Below are 7,360 nucleotides of genomic sequence, written 5' to 3'. Positions count from 1 at the left end.
AACGTGGGAAAGCTCTTACAGCCCGGTCTTCCTAACTCTGCCCTTATCCGGACAAAGTTAAAAATTAATGGTCATAGATCCTAAAAAATCGTTTTCTATTCAGTTACAACATCTTTTTTCATTCTAGAAGGAGACAGTCACTTGACAGCTCTCCATGTCATTTAACTCCCTTTGGCTTTATAGAACCCAGCCAGGAAGAGCAACCTGCCCATTTATACTATATCCTTCCTGATGTTCCCTTTCCCTTTGTTTATTCTCATACTTTACATTCTCCTACAGGAATGATCTATCACCAATCGGGTCAGCTAGAATGGATCCCTTTTTTGTCCAATAAAACATCTAAACGCTTACGCTTATATCGTGCTTAGCTGAACTGATCATCAAAAGGATCTGCATCACTGTCGCATAACTTTGGGGAGGGAGATCCTTCCTAATCATCTCCTCACACCACTCATAGTCAGATCATCATCTTCTTGCAACTTGGATTCTTGGCAAGAAGCTTCATCAATCTTGAGTTACAGTTATCCTTATCCCTCGGTGCAACAGGAAGAATCTGTTTATATTCTCATATTCCACTTGATTTCCCTACCACTTCGGTTGTGGCTATTGTTAGTAATTTCAATATGCTGCCATGTTCCTTCTATTTCTATGGGCCACTTTTAATTCTTTTGTAAGCATTTTCTCTCAAAAACTCTTTCCTTGTTATTTCTACTTTGAGCCAATGTCGAGCTCCTTTATTCATCACTCATCTCGTTCTCATTCTCAACCTGCCTGACCATTAGTTCATGGAAATACTCAGATTGATTCACTCTTAATTGGCCACTCTTGCAGGCTGCAAGTAGAACAAGAAATACGCTCTACATCACACTAATAGTTCTTGGCCTTCAACGACGGTTTCATATAACTCTCGTGAAATAAGCCTCGCTCTCTTATTTGTTTCATGTCCTTTCTGTGCCTTTGAGCATTCCATCCTTCCATCCTGAGTTAAATCTTGAGAGGGTACTCAAGTTAATCAAATTTGCAGTACCTGGATGTTATACAGGGTCTCTTCTTTTGACGATTAAAGTATGTTCATCATACCATTGATACCTTTTCTCATTTCTAATGGGCTACCCATGGCTATCTGAGGTGCTGGATCTGCTATTACACATCTCTTAGCTTATCTTTGCCATTATGGGGCATTCCTTTATACTTAAACTGATAATGCCCCTGCCTATGTCTCTCTAAATTACAAGTTTCTTACAGCAATACAGTATCCCACATATCACTGGATCCCGGTACAGCTTCACCGGTTTACCATTGAGTGCACAAATTTAACTTTAAAACTCAACTATTAAAACAAAAAGTGTTGGGAAATGGAGCTCTAAAAAAACCCAGATTTTGAAGGTTAACCTTCTACCTTTTAATTTTTGATTTTGAAGGTTCTTTTACCTTAATTATTTTTTGAATCAATGGAGATAATTGTAAGTGCCCAGCTTGTCAGAATCCATCTTCTCACCCTCCCTCGTGATAGTCCCTGCTGACAATTTTAAAGATTTGGGTATCCCAATGAAGAAGGTGTATGTTCATGCCTGCCTGTGGGATGGGCTATGCCTGTCCTTACAGGGAGCGGACTCCGAGTGGTTTCCTAAGATGATTGAAACTCCCATAAAAAGAAAACTGGATTCAGCACGCATTTCTTCCTTTGTTGATGTGCCTCGCCGGGGACTTATTTCCTTTAGTGAGGCTTTGTATGAATATTGCACTTATATTCCCTTTCCACCCTTTAGATTGTGGGAGTCTGGGAGAGGCGTGGAAATTAAGGTTTCACCAATGACACTACCATTTGAATGCCGTCCCCCTATATAGACAAGGACAATATAGTGAACGGGAAACGGAAATTATAAACAATACATACCTAATTTGGAGTGGAAGAACTCTTAACATGCATGGAAATAGTTCTCATTGTTCCAAAAATCGTGGCTGAAGCCTGGGTTGCTCGCCAAGTAACTGGCAGCTATGTGGCTGCTAATACCGTTATTACAATCATACTGTATATAGTAATGAAACTATTTCTAGTTCTTTACCTTTGTCCCATTCCAGAGGTTTCTCCTAATATTGAGGTGCTGGAGTGGCACCATATGTCAGGGAAATAAAACCCGGATTTTATTAGAATACAATGGATGCAAATAACTGATTGAAGGTGCATGGTGATTTTCAAACAAAATTTAGTCACATACCTTGAAATGGCACCGGAGGTAAATAAAAAAGTATTGCCGCTTAACAATAATGAAACCTTGGTATGGTGTGAAGGAGCCTAAGTAATAGAGTCATCTTTGAAGTTGTTAGCCATAAGGATGCCATTAGCAATTCTTTGTGGGGAATATGTCTCTTTAATCTTTCTAACTCCAACCAATTCCTTTTCTCTATATTCAGTTATATCGGAATACCCTTTGATATATTATTGCTTGTGTCCAGAAGTCTCACCCCATACACGTGAATCGGATACGGGATAATAATGACGAAATTGCTAATTGTACAAATACGTGTACATTTTCTTGCCTGCCTCAATCATTCCTTGCAGGCACAACTTTGCCGGTGATATTTATATCCTCAGGGCTCGGGGAGGAAATTTAGGCCATCCCGTTAATCTTACGTGGACTGTGTGTGGGGCATCACTTCTGAAACTTATATTTGACTTCTTCAGTGAACTCCTATACTGTGGCTCCTTTGACTTATAATTGCTCTCGTGATGAGTCTTACGCCATTGCCTCCACTGCGGGTGTAGCAGGCTCGCTCTTCATCAAAGCATACAAAATGCTGAATTTGTGCAGTAAATGGCATGAACAATCTCACTGTTATGTATTTCCAATAAATGAAACATTGATTCTCGACTCTAAGTTGGAAAGATTGGATTAACATGGAGCAAGCATTGACATGGCTTGAGATCAGCTCACTGTACTCAGTACTCGGGTAACATTAATGTGGATTGGAATTCCACTCAATTTTGTGTAACGCCTCTGTGCCTTTTAACATCTCTCAAAATTGGACTGTAATCCGAAAATTACACTGGCCATAAAATATTAGTCATATCCAAGCATTCACTCAGAACATTTCCGCCACTCTGGACAAATACCATACGTGCTGTCTGAACTGTAACCTTGCAGGAGCTGGGGCAAGGCCCCTGCTGCCTTTTAACCCATGGACCTGTGATAAAACATGGATTTCTACAATTCTGGAAGTATATTGCTTTGGGCACTTTAAGGTTTGGTCTACTTCTTTGGTGATCTCGGCTGCCCTCCTGGCCGCCACCAAAAACAAAAAGAGCACAGGAACAAATATGGGCTACCTTTTTAGGATTGGAGGCAAAACCAAAATTAAAAGGGGGGGAAAATGTAGGGCCTTTGGAAAACAGTAGTATGCTGAGAATAGATAGGGCTCAAGGACAGCATCTCCAACTGAACTTTTAATGAACTCCCCGGGAGGGCTTCTGTACAAAGTAGATAAGAAAGAATATAGAAACAAGGTACTGAGTAGAAGGTTACATGGGAAAAGAAAGTTTGTTTCTTTGTACTTGCATTCCTTTCTGCTGACGTGAGGTTTATGGAGTATAAATAAAGTGAGGCGGAGGCTCTGAGTGCGGCCGCCATGTTCTCTGTGTGTCTTTGTCTTTGTGTGTGTTCTTTCATTCTCCACCCACCACCCCCGGTGCGGCCCCCAACAATCTTTTTTATTTTTTTCCAGCCTCTAATTTATTTCTGCTCTGTTCTCTTTTTAAAATATGGAACACTTCAAAAATTTGCATGTCATCCTTGCACAGAGGTCATGCTAAAGTCCTCTGTATCTTTTCAATTTTAGTATACGTGCTGCTGAAGTGAGCACTCTGCTATATTCTTTATTTCCTTCCTTCTACTAACTTTGAGAGTAGTTTTTTTCTTCTGTTTCTAGTTCCTTCACATGTAATGTTAGCTGGTTTATTTAAGCTATCTTTTTATGCAGAAATTTATTGCTATAAATTCTCTTAGAACACCTTTTGCAACCTTTCGAAAGTTTTGGTATATGGCCCTGTAAGTTTTCTTTGTCTTCACTGTGTTTCGTGTGTTTCACCGTGTTAGCCAGGATGGTCTCAATCTTCTGACCTCGTGATCCGCCCGCCTTGGCCTCCCAAAGTGCTGGGATTACAGGTGTGAGCGACCGCGCCCGGCCGTCTCAAGATATTTTTAAGTTTCTTTTTTAATTTCTACCTTGATACATCGGTTGTTCAGAAGCACGTTGCCGTTGCCGGGCGCGTTGGCTCACACCTGTAATGCCAGCACTTTGGGAGGCCGAGGTGGGCGGATCATGAGGTCAGGAGATGGAGACCATCCTGGCTAACACAGTGAAACCCCATCTCTACTAAAAATACAAAACATTAGCCAGGCGTGGTGGCGGGCGCCTGTAGTCCCAGCTACTCCGGAGGCTGAGGTAGGAGAATGGCGTGAACCCGGGAGGCAGAGCTTGCACTGAGCCTTGATCATGCCACTGCACTCCAGCCTGGGTGACAGAGCCAGACTCCATCTCAAAAAAATAAAATAAAATAAAAAAGAAAGAAAGAAAGAAAAAAAAGACTTATTTTGTGGACTACTATATAATTTATCCTGGAGAATGTTTTAGGTGTATTTGAAAATAATGTGTTTTATTCTTCAACTGGATAGAATTTTCTGCATATATCTGTTAGATTCATTTAGTCTAAAGAGTAGTTCAAGCGTGCTGACTACGTATTGATTTTTCTGTTTGGTTTCTCCATCCATTTTGTTTCTTTTTCTTTCTTTGTTTTGTTTTGTTTTGTTTTTTGAGACAGAGTCTCACTCTGTCACCTAAGCTGGAGTGCAGTGACATGATCTTGGCTCACCACAACCTCTGCCTCCCAGGTTCAAGCAATTCTTGCGCTTCAGACTCCTGAGTAGCTGGGACTACAGGAGTGTGCCACCATGCCTAGCTAATTTTGTGTGTGTGTGTGTGTGTGTGTGTGTGTGTGTGTGTGTGTATTTTTGGGAGAAATGGGGTTTTTACATGTTGGCCAGGCTGGTCTAGAACTCCTGACTTCAGTTGATCTGCCCACACCGGCCTCTCAAAGTGCTGGGATTACAGGCGTGAGCCACTCCACCTGGCTACTATCTGTCCATCTCTTAAAGTGGGGTATTGAATCCCCCTACTATTATTTTATTGCAGCCTGTTTCATCCTTTAGATCTACTAATGTCAGCTTTACATATTTTGGTTCTCTGATGTTGTGGGCATGCATATTTATAATTTTTATATTTTCTTGATGAATTATATGAATTATGTCATTATATAATGATGTATTTTGTATCTTTTTAATCTTTTTTACTTAAAGTCTATTTTATTTGATGTGAGTATATATATATCTTTGATCTCTTTTTGTTTTCATTTGCATGGAGTCTTTTTCCATCCCTTCACTTTCAGTACATGTGTATCCTTAAAGATGAAGAAAGTTTGTTGTAGGCAGCATTCTTATTTTCTTCTTTAATCCATTCAGCCACTGTGTATCTTTTGATTGAGGAATTTAATCCGTTTAAACTCAAGTTAATTATTGATAATAAGGATGTATTACTACCATTTTATTAAATATTTTCTGGTTGTTTTGTAAATCTTTTGCTATTTTGTTTCTGTACTCTTGTTTTCCTTTGTGATTAGATAATTTTCTGCAGTAGTGCTTTCATTCCTTAATTTCTCTCTTTTTGTACTTACAATAGATCTTGCTTTGCAGTTACAATGAGGCAAATGTAAAATAATTTATAACTATGACAGATCATTTTCAGCTAATGGCAACTGAATTGACTAGCATACAAAACTACACTTTTACTCTCACGTTTTCTTTTTGATGTTACAATTTGTATCTATATTGTGGATCTCTTACAAATAACTGTAGCTATTATTTTTCTAATAATTGTGTCTTTTTAACCTTCATACTAAACATATAAGTGATTTACACAGACCATTGCAGTATTAGAGTATTCTGAATTTGATTATATACTTACTTTTACTCATGAGTTTTACATTTTCATGCTTTAAAGTTTCTCAGTAGTTTCTTTCAGCCTGAAGAACTCCCTTTAGCATTTCCTACAAGGCAGGTATAGTGGGAATGACCTAACTAGGCATTTGTCTCAGATATTTTTTTTTTTTTTTGACAAGGTCTCCCTCTGTCATCCAGGCTGGAGTGTAGTGGTGCAATCACAGCTTACTGCATCATTAACCTCCCAGGCTCAGGTGATCTTCCCACCTCAGCATCCTGAATAGCTGGGACTACAAGCATGCTCCACCATGTGCAGTACATTTTTCCATGTTTTCCTTTTGTCAAGAAGGGGTTTTGTTATGTTGCCAAGGCTGGGCTTGAATTTCTGCACTCAAGCAATTCACCCACCTCAGCTTCCTAAAGTGCTGTGATTATAGGTATGAGCCACCATGTCTGGTCTCAGAAAGTCTTTATCTCTTCTTCACTTGTGGAGAACAGCATTTTGGGGTAAATCATTCCTGGTTGGCAAGGTTTTCTTTCAGTATCATGAATGTATCATCCAACTCTACTGACTTGTAAGGTTTCTGTGCAGAAATCAGCATATTAACATTTCTTTCTGTGTGATTTTTGTAACTATTCCTCCTTTCATGATTCTCTCTCGCATTTGATTTTTGATAGCATGATTGTAACATGATTGGTGTAGTCTTGTTTGGATTGAACATAATAGGAGATTGTTCAGTTACATATATATTTCCCCAGATTTGGAAATGTTTATAATGTTATTTCTTCTTTCTAAATTTTTAAGTTGTGTGGATAAATATTGGTGTATATATTTATACGGTACATAGGATGCTTTGATACAGGCATGAAATAAGTAATAATCACTTCCTGCTAAATGAGGTATTCATCACCTCAAATACTTATCCTCTGTGTTGCAAAAAACCCAATTGTACTCCTTTAGTTATTTTTAAATGGACAATTACATAATTATTGACTATAGTCACACTGTCATGCTATCAAATATCAGGTCTAATAATATTTTGATATTTGATATACCAACTATCAGGTCTAATAATATTTTGCTTCATTTTCACATATGTCGAGAGATAGGGGTCTATTTTAATTCTTCTGCACATAGATATTCAGTTTTCCCAGCATCATTTATGGCAAGACTGTCTTTTTGCAATGTATGTTCTTGGCAACTTTCTTGAAAATGAGTTAACTATAGGTGTATGGATTTGTTTCTGGGTTCTTTTCTGTTCCATTATTCTGTGTACCTATTTATATGCCAGTTCCATGTTGTTTTGGTTACTGGAGCTCTGTAGTCTAGTTTGAAATCAGGTAATGAGATTCCTCCAGTTTTGCTT

General features: G+C 38.7%; 1 non-coding gene across 1 annotated transcript; it reads right to left on the bottom strand.

Annotated features, from left to right (window-relative positions):
• Positions 1-3,754: 3,754 nt before the first annotated feature.
• LOC116273468 lies at positions 3,755-3,861 on the bottom strand. Its single transcript, XR_004181801.1, has one exon. It is a non-coding gene; the product is annotated as a U6 spliceosomal RNA (small nuclear RNA).
• Positions 3,862-7,360: the final 3,499 nt, after the last annotated feature.

Source organism: Papio anubis, unplaced genomic scaffold, assembly GCF_008728515.1.
Source record: "Papio anubis isolate 15944 unplaced genomic scaffold, Panubis1.0 scaffold726, whole genome shotgun sequence".
Lineage (NCBI taxonomy): Eukaryota > Metazoa > Chordata > Mammalia > Primates > Cercopithecidae > Papio > Papio anubis.
The sequence above is the reverse complement of the archived record's forward strand: the minus strand, read 5'-3'. Positions and strand labels throughout refer to the sequence as shown.